Raw genomic sequence first — 24,588 nt, 5'->3', positions numbered from 1 at the left:
CACGTTTCCCATCTGCAGGTGCTACCATACATGCACTCCTGCTGCACCAGGGAGCTCACAGGGCTACAGGCTCTACCTCAAACTTTGCTGTTCCACGGCGCGATTGTGCACCGGGACGTCTCTCCTTGTTCCACTGTGAACTAACAGGAGCCCTATCCTTGGTTAGCGGACTCCGATTCTGGACCCTCAAGCCTTTTTTCGGTCTAATCTGATCGCAGCAAGTGCCAAGTAGCTCTACCACAAGCTCCCTCGCCACCACCCCTGCTGTCGCCCGTAACCGGAGCACATTTTCATCGCAAGGTACAACATGGCCAGATCAGCCATCCTATTCACCAACGGATTGTATGTCAACTCCATTGTCTAATTACCTACCAGGTTGAAAGGTGGCATACCAACCCGGGTCTGCATTCACCGGACCAACTCCTCTCTCCTCTGCAACAAGGACATAGGTGGCAGACCCAACTGGGTTCTGCACCAGCCGGATCCACTCCGCCTTCCATAGACGCCTAGCCCAATGTTGAGGTCCATCGCGCTCAAGTTTTAAATTCAGGCAGGCAATGATTGTCCTGATGATGATCCATTATTAATAACTGGATCGAAACGCCGTCGACACAATATGTGGTTTAAACACTAGCTCACTATAATGTGCCAAAAAACCATGTGTTTCCCACATATGTGAAGCAAACACACTGTAAATATTGTTCTTTTTGCTCCCGTTCCTTATATGCCTGAAATACCTTACATGTATGTACTGTCTCATTAATGTGTAGCACTGTGGATGCAGGACTGTGTCCCACTGTTCCAATGTCTTTTGTCAGAACTAATATATTTAACCATTGAATAAATTCTTAAGTCCGGCTGGACTTCTTGTTTATTATAGTGCAGATTGTGGCCTATAATTATTGTGGTTGTCATTCTCCTTGTCAAGGACCATTGTTCTCTTACTTAGTTGTACAATACCATGGCACCAGCAATAGGTGGAAGGAGTTAGGTGAGCATGCAGCTGCAGCCGAAATTGTGGCGTTGTCCAATTTTTTTAAAGGGGGTGGATTTGCTTTGCTGTTTTTTCGAGGGAATGGCTGTGCCTCGGTCATTTGTAACAGGAAGCCCCTTATCCTGCTTTTCACATGGTACTGCTCTCGAAACAAAGCCTTACTCGCAGTAGGGCAATTTCCAGTGCTTAGGGACAAAAAGCCTGTTGAGCCCACCCAGCGTACGCAGCCCCCCAATGATGGTCTAAGGCTCATTCGTCATCTGAAGGAGCCAGGTGCTACCCTCGGCTCCCTTTTGGTGAAGCACCTGGATAGATTTTTTTAATTGTCTGGCTGATGTGAGTGGTTGTATCATGTTAGCCCGCTGTGAATAGTTATATTCATGTATTAAGAGTAGTTTGTTTTAGCCTATTTGGTGTGCCCAAGATGGTCCGATTGCTCTTCCGCGAAACGCTGGCCAAGGAAAGCTCCGTCTGCCAAACCAAGAGACCCATCAGAGGTTTGTGCAGCCCAAAAGAATTCCAGGCGTACTTTACAGACAAGAAGGGAGGAACTGAACAAAAAAGATTGGGAACGCTTGGAAAAACACTGACCTCCAAGAATAGCAAGGTGTTCTGGAACTTGGTAAGAAAAAAAACATTTAAAAAAAAAAAAAAATCAGACAAAGGGATGCCCCACACGACAACCTTTTGAGTTGCAATGTTCTGGGCTCAGAATGGGTTAGACATTTTAAAGATTATTATCAATTAGCAGAAAGGGAAAATCAGGGAGCGTTACTTTTGCATAAATTGAATAAACAAACCAACCAGTCTGTCATTTTATCGGAAGTGGTGGAGGCTATCAGGTAAAGAAAGCCCTGGCAGCAAAGCCCCAGGGCCAGATGAGGTCACTATGAAACTCATCAAATGCAACACTGGCCTGTGCAGCCCCGTCTTATGAATACATTCAATCATTTGTTGTGTAATAGGATCTCATGCTCGTGGGTTCTCTCAACCATTGTTCACATCCTTAAAAAAGGAGATTGCAAGTTCCCTTAATGCTATAGCCCTATATTCCTTATTGACGGCACACTTAAGATCCTGGGAAGGGTAGTTTTCAACCCTCTGAGGATTTGGGTGATTCACAATCACATTTTGTGACCTTATCAATATGCGTTCTGACCTGGGCTGGGTACAGTGGAGCAGTGCCTAAACTTGCACTGGATTGTAGGCAAGTATACTATTACCAGGCAATGCCCACTACACCGGGCCTTTATGGACCTCACAACAGCTTTCAACTGCCTACATCGGACTAACCTTTGGCTTATGTTGCTAGATCTGGGAGTTGAGGTTCCACTAGTGAATGTCTTGCATATTCCGCATGAGGACCTACCTGCTATAGTCCAGTTTGGCACTTTAGGAGACTTGTCTGACTCTTTACCATTAGCCAGAGGAGTGGGTCATGGTTGTATACTGGCCCCATTGTCGTTTTTCATCTATATTAATACCTTGAGTCCATTTTTGGTCAGTGCCACGTATGATGGTCCGAAGATAGGGAACTTGCAAGTGCCAGTGCTACTCTATTCAGATGATACAGTACTTATGGTACAGCCGCAAGAGCACTTCATATATATTTGGAGTCCTTCGTGACCTTTAAGTGCTGATTAGATTTAGTCACCAATTTTGCGATGTCACACATCATGGCGCTCCTTTAGCCCCCCCCCCCCCCCTCCCGGCGCTCCTTTCTTCCCCTCTTTTCTTCCTTCTTCCTTCTCTGTTTTTCCGCTCACGTATATCCCATGCTCCATGTAAATATATATATTTTTTTACTCAATAAAAAATTACAGAAATAAAAAAATGTATATATTGGGTAATAGTCAATCCATGAGCAGTGTTAATGGCTTTCGCTATCTGCGAGCTGTTTTGGACTCCTCAGGTTCCTGGCAGTTGCTGATCAGAAATTCATGCCTGAAGCTTAGCAGGTCAGCTGGAGGAATTTTTAATCTCCCCCTACCTTAAGTAGGGGGACCAGCTCTCCCCAACTGAACATATATAAATCCTAGTGTTTCTCTGCTGCTTTGTACGGGATGGGGGTATTACAATGCTCTACCTTTATAGACAGAGGAAAACCATATATGTAGACAGTGCCTCAGTCTTCCCCTTACCAGCTCTCACTTTATTAAGTTACGTTTACAGTAAATCTCGGAGCAAGTGAAGCTGACCCCGCCTTTGTTATGGGTTACAATCTGTTCCAACAAGAAGACTAGTCTGAACAGGGACAGTGTAATAACCATGGGCAAAGCACTACGCTACGCTCACGTAGTTTGCGAAGTTTGCGCAATGTGCAGCTGTCATTTTTTGCTTGCTCGTGGTCCTCAACATCAAGTTGGCAACCGCGAGCAAGCAAAATGACATCCTGGCGAGACTTTTTCCTCGTTCGCAATCAGCAACATCAAGTTGCCGATCCAGGGCGTGGAAAATAAACCTCCCGGCGAGATTCACAACGTGGGGAGGTCAGGTTTCTCATTGCGAGTGGTCACGTATGCTTGCGACCGCTTGCGATGAGAAACTACCTGTCCGCGTTGAGAAAACTGCTGCTCGAGTAAAAATCTACGCGAGCAGCAGAAAACTACAGCTCGCACTGTGCAAGATGCCATTTTCAATGATTGCACAGTGCCGGATGCTTGTCCGCACTGTGCAAGAATTGAAAACGGCATCTTGCACAGTGCGAACAGGGTACTACGCAGTTCGTGTAGTGCTGCACGTAGCTCGCGAAGTGCACTTCGCGTAGCTTCGTGTAGCGCTACTTCGCTAACTATGCTCAGGGTTACAGTGTAAGGGACCGTCTCAACTTGCAGAAGGGTTTGTGGAGTCCCTCGTTGAGTTATGTCCAAAGTACCCTAAAAGATTTGAGTCTCTCAGGCACGTTTGAGTCACCTTCCACCCTACCATGCAGGTGGTTAAGCTTCGATTTCCGCACTGACTACACACTGAATTTAACAAAAGCTCTATCAGAGATCACAATATGACCTCAACACTTGAGGAGCCTGTGCTGAACCTAACCACTGAACTTACAAGCTGGGAAAGATCTCTTCTTTTTCACTTCAGAGCAGGTACGGGGTGGCGGCTCTTGTGTTTTCGGGAGCAACAGAGTGTCTTTGGTAGCACTGCACTGGCATGCCCATGTGAATGGCTGTCTGAACAATCCCTGATGCATTTTATGTTCTTCTGTAATTTTTTCAGACTTTTTTTTTTACTCTTCTCAAAGCCTATTTTAAAGCAATTAAAGTGTCAGAAGTGCAGAGATGCCTTACACTATCTAGAGCTTTTAGGTAACCTCAATGGTTGTTTTAGAGTATGCTCCTCCTTCCTCCTTCCTCCTTCCATGCTGCCGTTGGCAGCACTACCTGCCCAGTGCTGCCGTCGGCCAATGGCCGACACGGCCCACCCGTTTTGCGGAAGTGCCGCACTTCCGCAAAACCGGCGGCGCATGAAACGGGTTAAAGCGGCAGTAAGATCACAGAAAATTATGGATGTGTGACCTTCTGGTTGTAGTTTTGTCCATGGTACCTTAGACCTTTTTTACCTTTCAAGATTAGGGGACGCTAAGGTTGCCAGGTTTACCCTAGGGAGTGGAGCACATTTGCAAATCTCAGGATTTACACAGCTCTTATGAGGCCCCTCTCCTGTGTTCCCCTGAATGGTGGCCACCGGATTTGGGACCGGCTCCCTGCCCCAAACAGATAGTGAAGAACCTAGGGGTACGACTTGACCAGGCGTTGCTATTAATGGAGCACGCAAATCAGGTAGCCGGTTCCTGCTTTCAGGTCATCGGACTCCGGAAGCGCGTGTTCCCGTTTCTGGCCGACAGCTACAGGAAAACGCTGGTTCAGACACTTGTGGTCAGTAGGTTTGATTACTGCAACGGGCTCTTCATATCTGCCAATGAAGAACAGCTTAGTAGATTGCAGGTAGCCCAAAATACGGCGGCCAGACTGGTTCTTAATGCTCCAGCTAGGTCCCCTTCACGCCCCCTCCTGGAAAAACTCCACTGGCTGCCTATTCGGCAGTGGGTCAAATTTAAAGTTTGCTGCATAATACACAAAAGCCTTTTCGGCTCAGGTCCCAAATATCTGGCAGAACAATTCAATCTCTACTAACCTGGCTCTAGCAACCAACTGCTGCTTCAGATCCCAAGTGTCAAGAGGGCAAGACAAGGTGGTCGAGCGTTGTCATTCAAGGGCCCCATTCTCTGGAATACTCTGCCCCTTCCTTTGAGGCAAACCACCAACCTCCAGGCCTTTAGGAAATCCCTAAAGACACACCTGTTCTTGACATCCTAAAATTTGTGTACCGCATGCTCCTGATTTAGACACCTTAGGAAGAACATAAGTGCAGAGATACCCCTACGGGGGTCGAGTCCTGCGCTATATAAGCACATAAATAAATAAATAAATAGTGGACCTTGAAAGTTTTTGATGTCCGTATAGTTGTAACTCAGTAGGATATCCTACACAAATATCATTTTGCAATGAATGCTTTAGCTTACAAACCTATCTACCATCACGCCCTGGAGGTCCGACTTGCTTTTTGTATTGTCGTTTGATCTACTGTACGCACCTTATTCTGAAGCTTTGCTCCTGTGTTGCCACAGTCGCTGAATCATGACTTGCTGCCCTGCTGCCTGCCCTGACTGTATGCACTTTATTTCGAGAATTTGTTTTAAGCCATAATGGCTATTGTTTAGGCACCTTGTGTATGTGACGTATATTCTCTCTACTATGATTTTTTTCTACACTGGAATCAAGATAAATTGATTGATTGATGTGGAGCTGTACCAGACTCTTGTGAGATGTTTTTCATTTTTGGACAATTGTAAAACAGGACAAAGTTGAGATTTGAAAATTATGGGTCTATGGGTTGACGGCCGGTGTGGGATGGATCTATACTGCTGCACCACACAGTACTATTTTCAAGATGGCTGCTACTGTGGGCTGGCCAGGCGTGCAGCATTACAACTCTAGCCTGCCTGTTATCAGCCCCCCATTGCCGTCAGTAGTCTCCACGCTGCATCTTCTCACAACAGAGGCCATCCCAGAGGTGCAGTTAGCCCCACTGCTTTGGCTGACCTTGGCACACTGCTAGCATGAGAATCTTTTTTCTACTCCACCTGGAAAGAGAATATCGGGCAAAGAAATATGCTTCACAGCCAATCTTAAGACAGGAAAAAATGCTCTCTATTGGCCAAAAACAAAATTGCCCACCACTGATTACAGGAGCATAATTTAAATTAAGCTGCCAAACTGTGTGTGTGGACTGATTATCTATTCATTCAAAGCACTGTGAATAGGAATTTAATTTAACTTGATAATGTGCATGAATCTCCCCTTCCAGGATATACGAATCACCCCTTCCGGGATATATCAGCACTACATCAGTACAGTAAAGCAGGAAGAACCAGGTCTAAAACAGTGCCAATTTTAGAGCTTTCCTGAATGTGTGATAGTCTGGACAGGTCCTAACAGAGAGTGGCAATTTGTTCCAAATGGAGGCCAAATAACAAAGAGACCTTCCATCGCATCTTGATCGACGAATGCGCAGGTCTGACAGTAGCTCTTTCTCACTGGAACGCAGATTCCTAGCAGGATAATAGCGAACACAAGACCATGTGCCTATCCAGTTTTTGATGTCAGTGCAGTTATACTCATCTAAAGACAATCAACATGTCAACATGACAAAGTCAAGTTGGCTCAGTTATTGAGTGTCAAAATTCAATATAAGTTCTTACTTTGCAGCACAGAAAGTGCCAAGGCATTATGACGTCTAACACGTCCTGATAACATTGTAAAGTTTCTGTCAGAAATATTGTGCGAGAACGACCTTCCTGAATCGCCTCTTTTTCCATAAACTTTTTTGGTGTGTCTGTGCTGGTTACTGATGCGAAGGTCACATCAAAAGTGATGTCATTCATTTAATTCAGAGGTCTACTTAGGACTCGGAACTGAATTGAGAGGAGTTAGTTCTGATAATGTGACTCACTTTCAGTGAAAATCAATCATTTACTTTGGCTCACTGTTGTGTTATGCATTTTATGTAGATCTTGCTGCGCGCTCTGTGTCTTCGCGTTCCATAGAACATGGAACACGAAGCCAAGAGCAGTTGCACACTAGGAGATAAGAGGAGGGCTAATTGACCAGTTGTGCTGCAGTACCTGCCTGTATTTGTTGGAATAAAGTTAATCTGACACATTTATTTATCTACGGATCATCTATTGAACAATTGGCGACGATCGGGACTTCGCACGAACCTTGCATTTACGGAGAGATTCTTTTTTAAATAAAAGAAGAAAAACACAGGCAGATTTGACGCGACGCCATTCAAAGAGTATCTTGGGAACTGAAACTTTTGAAGTTTAAGAGCTCAGGCTGCGGAGGAGAGGAACATATCGCACTGGTGAGCGATTAATTTAATTAATTTAAATCGCAATTACAGTTGAACATATGCTGTGCTGGACCTTACCGTTTAAAGGATTCAAGTCTAACGGTAGTCCATAGCAGTCACAATACAAGAAAAGTCTCCACCCGAATTAAATCAAGAGATGCTAATAAAGTCGCCAATACTTAGATCTCCCTCCCAGCAAAGAACAACCAAAGATAAGGGTTAGAGCATCTTCATTTCATTTTGATGAACATTTATTTGCTGCTTTCCATCCCAAGGTCTCAGAAGCCCGCTCACGCCAAAACCTATTCTCTACCATTTGGATGCCTTTGAGCGCCTAGGACCGGAGGACTCTGCAGGACCTCCTGGGACCATTTTCGACATGTTTTTTGGCCCGTGTACAATGCCGCCCATCTCTATTTGAAGACTCGCCTTGTTTCACATTCGACCTTTGGACTCTTTCTGCTGTATTGCTTCTGCTGAAATCTATACATCCTGTGTCATATCCTTTGGACCTTCGTGTCATTTTGCGTCCCTCCTTTGCAGTAGTCGGATCGTTTTTCAGCGACTTATTGTGTCATGAGCGTACCATGTCTTGACCCATCATCTTGTGCCATCTGTACTCGTGTTAAAGGTACCCCCCACTTCTGTCTCCACTGAGACAATCGCCCTGAAAAAGGTGAGACCTGTACCAGGTCACACACCGAAACGTACCCCCCACTTCTGTCTCCACGGAGACAATCGCCCTGAGGAAGGTGATACCTGTACCAGGTCACACACCGAAACGTACGTTGGCACCAGCATAAAGAAAACCTATGGAGTGACCACATATAGCTATATTTGTATAAATTGTTTTTGTCTGTATATTATCCTAATTTTTGGTCAGACCTCTGGATTGTATTAGACCTATTGAATGGACCCCATTAAGCTTGGGCGAATTTTGCGAATCTGGCGTTCGCGAATTTTGCGAATTTGCGAACTCGCAATCCGCAGAATCGGCGAATTCTCGCGAATTATTTTTTTTTGTGTGTTCGCAAGGATTTCTGCCAGTTCGCGAGGGTTTTGTACCAGTTCGCAATTGCGAACTTACATGTCGGCTCACAACGGTCGCGATTATGTTGTTTCTACGTCTGGATCATCACAGGTTCCCAGCACCCTCTGTTTCACCCCTGCCACCCTCTGGTACATCAATGCCACCCTCTGGTTAATCATCACTTTAGATTATGGGGGGGAAAAGCAAGCACACCTGCCCTGCTTCAACTGACCTGAATTAATTTGGGGTTGATTTATTAATGTGTCACTGTTTTAAAATTCCAGTCTGGCACCTGCTTCCTTATCTTGTGGTAAATATTTAATTACCGTCCTAATTTCTATGCAGGTAAGTACTTATAAAATAACTCAATCGGAAAGAAAGACGCAGAGTCCGTGGTGTTAGAGTTCTTAGGGGTTTTATTCCTTAAAAAGGAATGGTTCTTGAACCGGATATCGGATTCCTGACGCCACTGGGGTTCAGGAAGGGATAGAGCATACTTTATTGACAATACATAACTTTTATACTTAAAGCACATAATGGAAATCAATACAGAAGGCGTAACAGCTGAGAGAAACAAGATAAGAGCACACACGTGTTAGCAATACGTAATCAGAAGGCGTGAACTAGGGCGTGCACAGAGGTGTGTGCTAGAAACGTCACAAAAAAGGTGTCACAAGTGGGTGGGCACATAGCAGAATCTTGCAATGTCAGCAGAAATCTGAGGTCTGGATGCGCGCGCAGCTGCATGACGTGTGATTGACGTGAAGCTGGAGGGTGCAGGGGACTTGACATTTACACTAGAGGAAAGAGACAGAAGTCTGGCATGTCAGATCAACTCGTTCCTATATCATATCTGATATCTGATGTTTGGGAACCATATTATCTAGAAGGAAAGGTCTCTTGGGCAGAGGCTATCCTATACTGACTATGAATGCGTGCATATGTGCCTACGTGTCGGAGTGTAAAGCAAGGGGGCCATGGGCCTACCATAGTAACGGGAGCTATGAATTACTTGCATGGAGACAGAAAGGCCGGGCCCTTTACTCTGCAGCTAAGGGGGTTGTTTATCTATTCTGCTGGACTGGAATGTGTTTTTCAGGAGGCTGAGCTTGGCTATGCTGATAACGTGAAGGTAAAATACTGTCTTTGGCAGGCAAGCAGGCCGAGCCAGGCTCCGCTCGCCTCGCAGGGAGTAGGACAGAGTTCACGGGGGGGGCATCCCACGTTGCAGTTTCAGGAGGCAGAGATGATTTTGAAAAGAGGCTCGATGACAGAAAACAGGGCCTAGCTCGCACAGAGCTAGAAATACGTGAAAGTGCACCATACAAAGACGGTGGCAAGGCATACTTAGGAGCGGAATATCCGACCCATTCAGGGTGGATCTGAAAGAGGACATGTTAACGTTGAACGCAAATGTATTTGCGTCTTCATAGCTGGCACAGGAGGGAAGTTACATGCACTTTAAGCTCGTACATGGAGACGGTGGGGTACACGTTAGGGAACATTTCTTGACCATAAAATTTATATTTCTTCCTTCCCTCCTTGTTCCCTACGGACCCTTCATGATATATCAATCTTCATTAATCCATTTATTTGTGTAGTTAGTATCATCTGCTCATCCTTTTTCACATGGGATTTTGACCGTTGACTTGAATGGGGAGTGCAGGATGTGGCGCACAAGCCGCAAATCGCTGGCCCACATTGTAAACATAGACAGCAACTGAATACTATAAGTAGTATTGTTCCAAGGAGTGACAGTATTTTCCATCCCCAAGCTGAAATAGTAGTCCAGAGCCAACCGGACCAAGTCCAAGTGCCTGGATTCTGATGTATCTGACTAGCTATCTTATGGAGACGTGTAATAGCCTTATATACGGACGGAGCATTATCTGGAATGAAAACACAGCAAGCTGACCCGAGGACCTTACAGGCTCCTCCTCGATCGGCTAGTATGACGTCAATAACAAGACGATTTTGAAGAACGACAAGTCTCATAGCAGACTGTTCCTCAGTCAAGTTACCTAGGGCGGAAGTAGTCTCTTTTACTACTGCTTCAAGAGTTCTGGTCAAGTGACGGATAGACTTACTATTAAAGATAGCTCCTAAATAGGGAAAGAAACCTTTATTGAAATCTGTGTACTGTTCCCATGCTGTCTCAGTATAGTCGACAATCGGGAGATCTCTTTTTGGTCTGTGAACTAGACGGGAATTTCTATGATAATCAGGTGGAGCTAGGAAAACAGGTGGCAGTAGGAATCCAATGTAACAGGTCCCATCCCAATCTAGAGGCAAACGTATATATGCTGTCTGACCACAAATGAAATAGGAATGACGTGCAGCTTTGAATGTGGACTTGCCCTTATCACTAAATTCGACCACAGTAGTACATTTACTATGACCCAGGTGTACGGAACCATTCTTTCTGACACATAATTCACCTTTGACTGGTAGTACTGACATAGTGGGCAAGTCTGGCTCGGTTTCGGATTCAACATTCAGAATCATGAGATTAAGTGTAAACTTTCCTAGTCCATATACTTCATTTTCTAGATCAGTCCCTGTCCTTTTGGGGAGTCCCTCTTTGTCAGGATAACATATTCTATGCAAGACTGTATTCAGGTTTCCCCATACCCAGTTACCCTGATAAACTACAGAATTTGAATCGAAGGAATTAATCAAACTAAACCAGGCGCCACATGAACCATTGTGTGTGAACGGGTACGGGAAGAGGGGCAGAACTCCCCTGTATTTCTGGTAGGGAGGGAGTCGGCCACATATCCAACAATTTGTAGCGTTGCTGGTCTGATGAGAGTGATGTAACATACTAATGAATGTATTGTTCCGCAGCGCAAGTCGGTAAGACAACTCGTGAGGGGGTAATTCGCTGAAAGAATGCTCGGCAGTGTTATTAGAAGAAAAATGTGCACGTGTAGCAATAGGAAAATAGATATGCAAAATTACACTTATGACAATAATAGTGAGACTTAAAGAAAACAATCCATAAGGTAACAATACAGTAACTTTTGAGAGATTTGCAATATCGTTGCTTCTTGATCTGTTTCTCTCTATCTCTCTCTCTATTGGGGTCTAGGGGATACATGTCAGAAACTATTTAACCGATTCACCTAGGGGAGGACTTAAACAATTAAACTGTCTGACTTGCTAGACCGCAATTTTAATTTATACTCTTCTTGCGGAGTTCTCTCTACCATGGGAAGTTTAGAGTCACTAGAATCTGGACAGTCCTTTGAGGGGGTGGAAGAGTCAGTCTCTGGCAACAGTTCATTACATTTTTTAATATGACTCGTATGGATCCACCCCTTGCGGCCCTCAACCTTGATTGCAGTCCTCGTGGTCAGAAGGACGAGCTTCGGCTCCTGCCAACGGGGCTCCAGCGGACTCCTCCTGTCGAAATTGCGTATCAGGACAGTATCTCCGGGACGGACATCGTGTGGCTTCACATCAGTGTTGTCGGGAAAAGCTGCGGCAACCTGTGAACGACATGATTGGAGTGCAGACATCAAGGAGGCAAGGTAATCTGTCAGCATATTGCAGTCAACATCTGTTATTTTCTTAGGAATGGGCGTCCCCCACATATTTGGTGGCCGGCCAAAGACCACCTCATACGAGGATAGTCCTGATCTCGAATGTGGGACCATTCTCATATAGAATAGTGCAACTGGCAGGGCGACTATCCAGTCGACCCCTTTCTCTTTACATATTTTAGCAAGACGAGTTTTTAGTGTCTGATTGTGCCTCTCTACAAGGCCGGCTGCCTCGGGATGTCGGACGCAATGGAATTTCCACTGATATCCTAGCAGGAGTGAAACCTGCTTCATGAGCTCGGATGAGAATGGCTGTCCGTTATCTGAGTACACGATACGAGGCAAGCCGTACCGTGGGAAGAATTCTCGAACCAGCTGCTTGGCAGTGGTCGGGGCAGTGTAATCTGGGACTGGATATGCTTCGGTCCAACGGCAAAGTGCACAAACAACTACGAGGACGTACTTGAATCCTCGACAACGTTCCATCTGGATATAATCCATCTGGAGGACTTCAAAAGGGTGATCGGGAGGATGAAATCCACCTTGCTCTACAGGGACGCTTTTACCTGGATTGAACTGACAACAGATCATGCAAGTACGCACTTTCTGTTTTGCTGCTGCTCGTAAATGTTTGTTGAACCAGAGATTCTGTAAACTGTCTAACATAGCTTTTTCTCCCAGGTGGGCTGGACTATGTGCTGTATTTATTATGACTTGAACCATAGAGTCGGGGAGAAACTATGTGGCTTTCCCCTTTGTCACCCATCCCTGATCTGTCTGGATCCCTCCTAGTTCAATCCATTTCTTGATTTCGTGTGGAGTAGCATGTGTCTGAATATCGATTACATCTAGTGTGGGATCCCTAACTGTCATACAATGTGTCGGTACTATTGTCTTTGTCACATCAGTTGTCTGGGTGTGAGTCAATGCGGTATGTTTTGCTGTTTGGTCTGCCAGGTCGTTACCCTGGGAGATAGAGTCTGTAACTTTAGTATGTGCTTTACACTTCATGATGGATATGCCTGAAGGCAGATGTATTGCTTCTAACAGTGCTTGAATGAGGGGACCGTGTTGGATCTTGGCACCGTGAGAGGTCAAGAAACCTCGTTCTTGCCATAACACTCCGAAGTCGTGTACGACTCCGAAAGCATAACGTGAATCTGTGTATATGTTAACATTTCTGTTCTTGGCTAGTATACAGGCTCGGGTCAGAGCGATAAGCTCTGCTGCTTGAGCGGACAGTGTATCAATATGGTGTGCTTCTTTGACTTCAGTTTCAGTGGTCACTGCATATGCGGCCACTAATTCTCCTGTGCTTGTTCTCATACATGAACCGTCCACGTAAAGTGTCAGGTCTGGATTTGTCAGTGCAACATCTGTTAAGTCTCGTCGGGGCTTTGTTAATGCATTAATGATCTCTATACAATCATGCGGGGCTGAATCTGTCATAACCGAGGGTAACAATGTGGCAGGATTTAGAATGTTACAGCGTCTGATTTCTATGTGTGGCTGGAATAGCGTCAATTCATAACCTGTAATAACACTAAGTAATCTAACTTTTCGTAAGCGTAGAGATGCTAACAACATTCTATCGTCTTTACCGGGTACTGGATCGTATCTGCAAATTGGAAGGGGTTCTTTAAGCATGTCGTAACTTGGTGTTCGGGGTGTACGTTGCTTTAATATGTCCCTAAGGTTTAATCTGTGTGTTTGTGGCGGGGTCTGGTATCCTCCTGTCGCACCTCCTGAGGCGGAGGCTTGAGCATGACTTGTCTGTGGAGTCTGTGTATGTAACTGAACTTGTCTTTTACCAGGATCAGGCCCGAACGGATTCAGTGTATTAATCTTAGGTGTAGGAAGTGGTGGAGGAACAGGTAGTACAGGTTGTCGGACGGGTGAACTTTGTTGCGGTACGGGCTGGGCATTGTCTGGGAGTGGGTTGCCACCACCGTCACCAGGCGGTACGTTGGTACGTGAATTGGTGTAAGCGGGAGCTACGTCGTCTAGATAGGACGTAAGGAATATGTCTTTGGTGGTCCTGTGACTTACTTTAGTTGGAACCAATGGTGGCAGCAGATCTTTCGGTATTTCTGGAGTGGCCTTAGGCAAACCCTCGGCCACTAAATACATGCCGTTTGCAAGAGTATTTCGCATGCGGTCTACTTGTTCCGCTTTTACTCGGATACCTTCAATAACTAATTCGTTTTCTCGGACCTCATCTGACTCTTCTCTATGTTTTTCTGCTTTTCGGAGTGCTTTTTCTGCACGTTTATGCGATTCTTTACGCCACAATTCTATGGCATCTTTCTGGGATTGTCTGGCTTTCTTTTTCCATAGCGCTTCCTCTACTCTCATGATGCACTCGGCATCCCATGTTCCTGTAGCAGGCCACCTGTGTCTCTCTTCTAGGTGCTTGGTATAATCAGCCCATAAATCTAGATACAGTATGGCATCTAAGCCATGCTTATGGTACATAAAATTTCCAGGAGTGTTCCTAGGGGGGACAGGAATTTCTTCCTCTAGTATCCCTTTCCTAGTTCCTATCTGTCTTAATTTGTTGAAAAACGGCAACTTGTTACTTGATACTGGACACTCGGTACTTGTTACTTACTCTGAACACAGCTAGTTACACAAAAACACAGTAATGTACATCAAACAGTCACTCATACCACAACATTAATCACATGAAACATTTTGAACACATATGGACTACCCTTGAACTCCAGAAAACGAGAACAAAAAAAACGAAACCTTGAATACTTTATATACTGCTAAACAGTACAGATACACTGCCAAGAACAGTGCAAGAACTTGAATGCCTGATGTACTGCTAAACAGCACAGATACACTGTCTAAAACAGTGCAGACCGTGTTTGTGTACCCAAACCCGTCTTTACCGGATACATAATAATGCACCCGTCTAGATGCGTCCCCAGCAACGGTACTCACCGGGAAGCACGGAACAGAAGGCCTCGGAAAACTCGACTGGACTGGACCGGACTGGACTGGACTCGACTCGATACGTGAATACTTTGGAACTGGTGGGCCTCTTGACACCTCGGACCTTGCTTATTTCGGCTAGGCTCTGGTCGGGATCCTCCGCACTCCTCACCGCCTCGTCTGGGTGCTGATCGCAGTCTCCGTCACCTCCGTAGGCCTGAGGGAGATACAGGAAATCCTGCGGGTACGCGTAGTTGTCCGTCTTGACTATGGCAGGGGGCAAAGGTTGCAACGCACCAACCGGCGCGTGGGGTGGGGGAGGGGTCCCTATTCGGGCGCCAAATTAATGTGGTAAATATTTAATTACCGTCCTAATTTCTATGCAGGTAAGTACTTATAAAATAACTCAATCGGAAAGAAAGACGCAGAGTCCGTGGTGTTAGAGTTCTTAGGGGTTTTATTCCTTAAAAAGGAATGGTTCTTGAACCGGATATCGGATTCCTGACACCACTGGGGTTCAGGAAGGGATAGAGCATACTTTATTGACAATACATAACTTTTATACTTCAAGCACATAATGGAAATCAATACAGAAGGCGTAACAGCTGAGAGAAACAAGATAAGAGCACACACGTGTTAGCAATACGTAATCAGAAGGCGTGAACTAGGGCGTGCACAGAGGTGTGTGCTAGAAACGTCACAAAAAAGGTGTCACAAGTGGGTGGGCACATAGCAGAATCTTGCAATGTCAGCAGAAATCTGAGGTCTGGATGCGCGCGCAGCTGCATGACGTGTGATTGACGTGAAGCTGGAGGGTGCAGGGGACTTGACATTTACACTAGAGGAAAGAGACAGAAGTCTGGCATGTCAGATCAACTCGTTCCTATATCATATCTGATATCTGATGTTTGGGAACCATATTATCTAGAAGGAAAGGTCTCTTGGGCAGAGGCTATCCTATACGGACTATGAATGCGTGCATATGTGCCTACGTGTCTGAGTGTAAAGCGAGGGGGCCATGGGCCTACCATGGTAACGGGAGCTATGAATTACTTGCATGGAGACAGAAAGGCCGGGCCCTTTACTCTGCAGCTAAGGGGGTTGTTTATCTATTCTGCTGGACTGGAATGTGTTTTTCGGGAGGCTGAGCTTGGCTATGCTGATAACGTGAAGGTAAAATACTGTCTTTGGCAGGCAAGCAGGCCGAGCCAGGCTCCGCTCGCCTCGCAGGGAGTAGGACCGAGTTCACCGGGGGGGCATCCCACGTTGCAGTTTCAGGAGGCAGAGATGATTTTGAAAAGAGGCTCGATGACAGAAAACAGGGCCTAGCTCGCACAGAGCCAGAAATACGTGAAAGTGCACCATACAAAGACGGTGGCAAGGCATACTTAGGAGCGGAATATCCGACCCATTCAGGGTGGATCTGAAAGAGGACATGTTAACGTTGAACGCAAATGTATTTGCGTCTTCATAGCTGGCACAGGAGGGAAGTTACATGCACTTTAAGCTCGTACATGGAGACGGTGGGGTACACGTTAGGGAACATTTCTTGACCATAAAATTTATATTTCCTCAATCTGTAATTTGCTTTCTGTTGCAGTGCAATTTTTTTTTCCAGGACCTTTGTGGCCTACTTGTAGCTATTCTATGAGCCTGCTGTGAGGGTCAGAGCAGGGTCATACAATTGTTGCAACTAGCAACTGAACTCTGGAGGGGCCCCAGTCAGGAAGCACTACAGGGAATGGTTACTAATGAGGAGTTTGAACTTTTGCACCTGCTGAATGCTTTCACTTTTGCAAAACTCGTTTTTCTGCAGAACAGCATTACAGCAACTTTAATGCCCCAAACAAGCTTACTTGTGAAAGGTGATTTCTAATCCAAAAGTGATCCAAAGAAAGTCAAAAGGCCTCAAATCCAAAAAAGTGCAGGCAAATGTCAACCTGAGGAGTTATTCTGATAAAAATCATCATTTTCAGAAGGTCTATGCTGCTTGCTAGTGGATTTCTTGTGCAGAATTGCAATTTTTGTAATTTCGCGAGTGCGAGATTGTTGCTGCCCGCCGCACCTACATGTTCGCAATTGCGAACTTACACCGCACGCCGCAAAATTGTATCACCAAGAAAAAAAAATCCGCTGCGTGCGAATTTGCGGATTTTTGGTAAATTCACGAGCGTTCGCGGATTGCGAATTTACCGAAAATCCGCAAAATCCGCAAGCGGAACGGATTTTCCGCCCATGCTTAGACCCCATACATGTCTTTGAAAATTGATTTTTTACAAAACATTTGACAAAATGATATACTTTTAGGAATTTAATTGTGGTTTACGATTGTCATCTATTATTGTGGTTTCTCCCTTTTTCAGAACATTTTTAATCGTTGCTGGAATGATTGGATCCCTTTAGGATCAGGACGAATGAGATTGAGTGTATGAGGAGCATGTGTTGTGATGAATGTTTGAATGATTGACTTGTGGGGAAGTGTATCTTTTTTTCATTTTCTTGTTGTTATATTACATCAATGAACACTAACTAACTGTATTTTCAAATAAATGTTGATCAAAATGAAATGAACATGCTCTAACCCTTTTCTTTGGTTGTTCTTCGCTGGGAGGGAGATCTAAGTATTGGCGACTTTATTAGCGTCTCTTCATTTAATTCGGGTGGAGACTTTTCTTGTATTGTGACTGCCCTATTCCCCATCGTCTCCGCCTTCATCTAATTTTAGGGGGCCCCCTTGTTCTAGTGGTAGTCCATAGCAACCAGCTGATTGTTCAACGCTCGTGACCAGCTCCTCAAGCTGCGGGTGATTCAGGAGAACTCTTTGTGCGTGTCACACGTTTTGTCACGGAACGAGGTGTGTCACATGACACGTAGCTGTCATTTTGGATTGGGATGGCCTATCTCAAGTTATGAAGAGGGATTTGGAAGTTAAAACGCATTTCTATCAGCACTTTGAGTTTTGAGGAAACTTTCTTTTCAGCGATTAACTTATTCTACAGACTCTTTACATTCAGGTGAATTCTTTTCAATTTTTTTTCTTCACTAAATCTTCGTTATTTTTTTTCTTCTTGGAATTTTTATTCTAAAAGGGAATATTTGACTTTGATATAAGTGGTGAAGAAATTACAGTGTCTTGCTGTAACTTACACTGAACAATTCCACTGTATTTGTGCTGGTATTTTCACTTGTTTTGGAACTTTATTTATTTTCCTAACCGTTAGCAACATGAGTCAACAAACATTTTCATTAAGTCCTCCTCAAGCTTTTTGGTCCAGTGGTTCTGAACCAGGTTTAAAATGGAAAGAGTGGAAAGAGTATTTTTTGTTAACTATATTGAGACCGTGGACTCGGACGGCAAGATGTCAGCTGAACAGAAGAAACATATTTTATTACATTCACTAGGCCCACAAGGACTGAAATCATACAATCAAACGAACAAACCTGTAGTTGGTAGTGGTGATAGCAATGTTTTCCCTGTTGCTTTATCTAATTTAGATAAATATTTTGCTCCCAAAGTTTGTATCGGTATTACCCGATACAAATTCTTCAAAAGGAAACAACTTAAAAATGAATCAATTGATGATTACGTAAGAGAGTTAAAAAATTGGCAACGCAGTGTGCTTTTGGTGGGTTATTAGAGGATTTAGCACATGACCAAGTGGTTATGAAGGTCAATAATCCTGCTATTCAGGAACGTCTCTGGATGAATGGTGATGCCAGTCTTGATGATATTCTTACTGTTGTCCGCAAAGCTGAAACATCTAGTAGATGTGCTAATGCTTTAAAAACTGAAAGTGTTGCTAAAGAAGTTATAGCTAAAGTAAGTTCTAATTAAAAAAAAAGTTATGGTAAGAGGCCAAAATCTGATGGATGGAGTAATTACAGATCGAACAGTGAACCACCCAAATGTTATAGATGTGGAAGTCTTGAACATTTAGCTTTTGCTAAATCGTGTCCCGCTAGAAAAACCAAATGCGGTGCAATGAGTGGAGTGGTGTGGCTCACTGGTTAGAGGCGGCAGACCCGTAAGCAGAGAACGACCTGGGACCAGGGTTCAATTCCCGACGCCGCAGGGTTGTGGACCAGGGTCAAAACAGACTCGATAATTCTCGCCTCGGTGCCTACTCTAACTGAGGAACACACTCGGCAACTCTGGGCATTAAGCTTGCCTCATCTCTACAACGGCCCCACACAGACGCCGGGGATGCCTGGTTTCACCTTGGAGATACCCAGAAAGGGACCATCTCACAGGGAAAACCAGGACGGGTTCCCAAGCGGTCTTCAGCGCCAGGATACTCCATGGAGTCGCAGTGCGCTTTACAAGTACACCCACATTTACATGTGGTATATCTGGACATTACACTAAAGCATGTAGGAGGAAAACTAAAGTTGTCAAGTGTGTTCAAGTAGATACCGATTCTGATGGTGATGCGAGCAGTAGTGATGGAACAGGTTTCTGAGTGTTCTGTAGCTCTAAAGAAAAAACTTCTTCTCAATGTTAGAGATGGATGTTTGCTAATTGAAAATAAACCAGAATGTTGGATCCACATAGGTGGAGTGTGTGTTAAAATTTATGCAGATTCAGGGTCACCCTATTCTATAGTTAATGGAGAAGTATGGAGAAAGTATTTCATTAGTAAAGTGCGTTCAAAACTTTTCCCTCTGATATTGATCCTGAGGGTTATGGTGGTGAAAAAAATAGGTAGAAATCTGTTTTCGCTGGTTTAAATTCGAATTTTTAAATCGCCAATCCTATGGTAAGTTATATATTTCCAGAAAGGGTCCATCAGTATTGAGATGGAAAGACCAAGGAAATTTACATATAATTCTTGAACCAAATTCTGTGGAAAAAGTACTTGCAATGGATGAGGGCACCAAGGTCGGTGAGAAACTTTTGAAAAAGTTTCTGTTTTTCAAAAGACTATTGGTAAGTTAAAGGATTTTGAACACAAGATAATTCTCAAAGATAACGCTGTACCAAAAATTCATTAAGTCAGAAATGTTCCAATTGCTTTAAGGAATGATGTTGCTGTAGAACTGGGCAGGTTAGTTTCTTCGGACATAATTGAACCTGTTGAAGTGTCATCTTGGGTTTCTCCCTTAGTCTTAGTTAAACATAGTAACAGGAAATTGTGTGTGATTTGCGCCATTTCAATGAAAATATTGTGGTTGATCAATTCTCGTTACAAAAAATTAATGAAATGTTGGCCTTATTAGAAGGTGCTAAGTGGTTTACTACAATTCATTTATCTGCTGCTTATCACCAGATTTAACTTTCAAAAAGCAGCAAGAAATTCACTGTGTTTATTACTCCACATGGCTGTTTCCAGTTTAAAAGGATGCCTTTCGGTTTAGCATCTGCTGCTGCCGTTTTTCAACACCTTATGCATAAATTGTTTTTTAACATAAAATATACCAAATCTTTTCAAGACGATATTCTCGTTTTTGGAAAAAACAAAGTAGAACATGATAAAACTTTAGAGACAGTCTTATCCATTTTGGAATCAAAAGGTTTGATTATTGAATATTCTAAATGTACATTTGCCAGTGATCATGTCACTTATTTGTGACATGTTATAGATAGTGATGGAATCAGACCAAAGTGTAATCTTATTTTTTTTCTTCTAAAAACTTTATTTTTTGATTTTGCAACATGGAAAAAAAAAACAATTCCCCCCCCCGAACTTGGCATCAATCAAGGTGTTATCTAATTGACGCCATCAGGTGTGCTTCTGCTCTTAACTGCATAGATGACGTCAGATCTTTTATAGGTCTTGCTGAATTTAGCTCAAAGTACATTTCAAATTTTGCTGCTAGAACTTACAACATTAGGCAACTTTTAAAGAACAAAATCAAATTTGGTCACCCGAGTGCGAACATGATTGAGGACATTAAGGATTGTATTACTAAAATTGCTTCCTTGAAGAATTTTGACCCTGATGCTCGAACCATAATCACAACTGATGCCAGTCTTAAAGGGTTAGGAGGTGTTTTTGCTCAAATTGATCTTAATGGTAAAGAATAAGCATGGACGAATTTTGCGAATTCGCGATCCGCAAAATTCGCGAATTTGTGCGAATTTGTTTTTTGCGTGTTCGCTGGGTTTTTTTGCGTGTTCGCGAGGTTTTTTGCATGTTCGCGGGGATTTTTGCGTCTTCGCGAGCCGCTTGCTTAGCGAAGTTACCCATGCAGTCGTTTATGGGAGAGGGCGAGAGAGATAGATAGATAGAGAGAAAGAGAGGGAAAGAGAGAGGGAGAGAGAGAACGAGAGAAAGAAAGAGAGGCCGGATCTCTGAAGGGCCAGATTCTTGAGTTGCCCCTACAGAACATACAGCTTTTTATTTTTAGCAAAATGCATATGAAAATTGTGCTGTAAAGGTCTCTTTTAGTTTAACCCCTCCTGACAACTCAAAATGGGTGTATTTGCCATCCTCTCCCTTCTTCCTGTTTTTTATATCTGTAAGTGCTTCCTGATGAGGTTTAATTCCTTGGACAGGTGCCTCGTTGCCTACTTGTAACTATTCTCTGACCCTGCTTCAAGGGTCAGAGCAGGGTCAGAGAATAGTTGCAAGTAAGCAACGAGGCACCAGGAAGCAATTAGCAGCAGGTGTCCAAGTTGAAGTTAATTTGTTTGTAACCCTTTTGTAAAAGGTTACAAAGAAATTAGGTTCAACTTTTGCACCTGCTGCTGTAACCCTTGCTTGGCTGAAAATTCGTCCCCGCTGATTCGCGGATTTAACCACGATTTCGCGAGATTCGCGGATCGCGAAATCGCGGAAAATCCGCAAATTCGCCCGCGAAACGGATTTTACGCCCACCCTTAGTAAAGAACAAGCCCCACTTCATACCTCAGAACTTAGTCAACGAGCAAGATCTCAAACGCCAGGTCTTGAGACCCGAAACTCACGGGTCCTTGACGTGGACTCACTACAAACATACCCGGTCTTGAGCGAAGCCGGGTCGGAATTATCACCAGCTTTGCGACCTTCATCTACACCTTTCCTTTCCGAAAGCCCTAAGGAGTCACGGAAATCACATTCCGTTTGCGACAAAACATGTGTCGGCTGGTGTGCAAGAATTATTAAACGAAGAGTTTGTCACTCTAAAGGAACTGTGTTTTTCTTGGCAACTGTGTTACGAATATGTTGTGACTGTACAGTATACAAACCCATGTTTGATTCTCATTGTAGTGTGCATAGGGCATGTTCTTTATGTAACTCTGTATGCTGTTTGTGCAACATACACATTGAGGGGTTATAGGGCTTATCCCCTCACCCTTTATTGCACCTCCACTCAATTACTTTCTTTAACGCTTTCTTTGCGAAAACAGTCAGCTGAGCGCCCAGTATTTCCCTGCATTCCTAAAAACCCTTTTCTTTGGTCACAAAGAACATATAGTAGCCTACACGTCCAGATCTTGGTCATCCACTGAGGAGAAATACTCATCCATTGAGAAAGAGACATTAGCGTGTGTTTGGGCTGTTGATCATTTCCGTGCATTTGTATGGGGTAAGCAGTTCACTTTGCGCAGTGATCATAGACCCTTACTCAAAGTTCTGACCACTGAAGGAACTATAAATACCTCCGCAAGAGTTGCTAGACTAGCAATTAGATTACAGGATTATTGTTATAAAATGGAGTACATTCCTGGAGAAAAAAAATTGCATAGCATATTTCCTTTCTAGAATGCCTAAATTAGATGTGTGAGGATGAAATTTGGAATTACTTTCAAATTGCTTATGTACAAGATTTGGGAAACACTGGTATTAGGAAAGGGAGGAAGAATATTTCATTGATGATGAATTTTCACAGGTAAAATTACATCTAGCACAATCTTGGCCAAGGAAAGTAAGCAGTGGCCATCCTTTAAAACGTTTCTGGGAAGTTAGGTTTCATCTTAGTGTTCAGGGTGAAAACATTTGGCGTGGTGAAAGTTATTCCTCAAAAGTTTGCGTACATCAATAATAGCACTGCCATGAAGGGCATTTTTGCATTGTCCGTTCCAAACAAACTGTCAAAACTTCGTTTTGGTGGCCTGGCATGGATGCCGAAATTGAGACATTTGTAAAACTGCTGATAAATCATTGGTCACGTTCAAACCTCCCTTAGGTACCATGACTAGACCTAGTTCATCATGGGAACATACCGCAATTGATATCATGGGTTCCATGGGCATTGAGCAGAAGTACATTTTGGTGCTCATGGATTTATATTCTAGATGGCCTTTTGTAAACATTGTTAAAGCGGACACCGATACAGTCCTTCATTTTCTGGACTAGTCATTTATAATGGAAGGTATCCCCTCTGTTTCATTATGTGACAATGGTGTACAATTTATGTCAACCAAGGCCAAGGAATATTTTAATAAACTAGGAATTAAACACAGAACTACTTTATTGTACAACCCAAACAGTAATGGCATGGTTCAGCGCTTTAACTGTGTTATTAAAAATACAATTCAAATGTCTGCCAAATGTAATGATTGGGAATTTCAAGTCTTAAAAATGGTTTGGGCTTACAGAGTTTCTAAATGTGATGCCACTGGATATCCGCCTTTTGTTCTAATGCGTGGAAGAAATCCTAGAACCAAGTTCACTCCAGGTTGGTTATTTAAATCCAATGTTGTACATTGGTCTGAGGACTTTGTAAAAGAAAAAGCTGATCCTGCTCATGTAAAGATTAAGGAGTGGTATGATTCAAAACATGGTGCTAAAAATGTCAACATGGATATTGGACAATGGGTTAGAGTGAAGAAACCTGGTAAGACCTCTAAAGAGGTCAGTCCTTTTTATGAACCTATGCAAGTTGTTGAAATTATGAATAATGCTGTACGTCTCACTGAAGTTTGGAACCTCAAGAGGGTAGCAAATTGTTCTGCACCTTCAGAGAGTACTGAGAGAGTTTCCAACTGGTATAAATTCGATGACTTATTAGATAATGATAATTCCGAAATAGGCTCTAATGCTAATTCTCCAGTAATCATCAAAGACAACACTAAATGATTCTCCAGTTCCAGATTCTCCTGTTTTGGAAACGGATTCAAGAAGTTCAGATGTTACCATTCAAGATGAACTTGATTTGGTTTCCAGGCATTCCAAGCGTGAAAAAAGACCTCCTGTCCGGTTAGGAGATTACATTTCAGAAAGTTTTCCCTTGTAAATTTTTTCTGCATTATTTATATTGCTCGTCATATTTTATTTGTATATATATATAAAATTCTTTATTCGGCTTGTTCACAATGGAAAAACCATAAAAGAGCAGAAAATATCATACAAATGCAAAAGTACATATGTTACATAAAATTTCATATAAAATTCATTTCACAGTAAAAAGTTAATCAAGATGTGCAAGGAGCCGCTCAAATTAAGACTGATGAGGGTTTTCAAGATTCTTTCTATGTTTCATGATACATTTTAGAAAACTACTAACAAAGTAACAGACATTTTCCGTTTCCAGCATTTGCAATCTTAAGAGAGCGGGTCTGCATTGTCTCAGCCCCCACGTTCTTAATATCGGTAAAAGCCAGATCTTTCTGTGGGCTTGATGGTATTTGCAAAGCAGGATCACATGCAAATTAGACTGCGTTGAGAGACCATCACATGGGCGGGGGGGGGGGGGGGAGTATGGCACTCCAACAATTTTGTGACGGAAAGGTGACCATT

The 24,588-nt window shown here is 43.5% G+C and overlaps 1 protein-coding gene across 1 annotated transcript in view; it reads right to left on the bottom strand.

Annotated features, from left to right (window-relative positions):
- ENTPD2 (ectonucleoside triphosphate diphosphohydrolase 2) overlaps positions 1-24,588 on the bottom strand; it is a 267,411-nt gene that overhangs the window by 83,592 nt on the left and 159,231 nt on the right. The window lies entirely within an intron of this gene.

This window comes from Lissotriton vulgaris, chromosome 5, assembly GCF_964263255.1.
Source record: "Lissotriton vulgaris chromosome 5, aLisVul1.2, whole genome shotgun sequence".
NCBI classification, from domain to species: Eukaryota; Metazoa; Chordata; class Amphibia; order Caudata; family Salamandridae; genus Lissotriton; species Lissotriton vulgaris.
The sequence above is the reverse complement of the archived record's forward strand: the minus strand, read 5'-3'. Positions and strand labels throughout refer to the sequence as shown.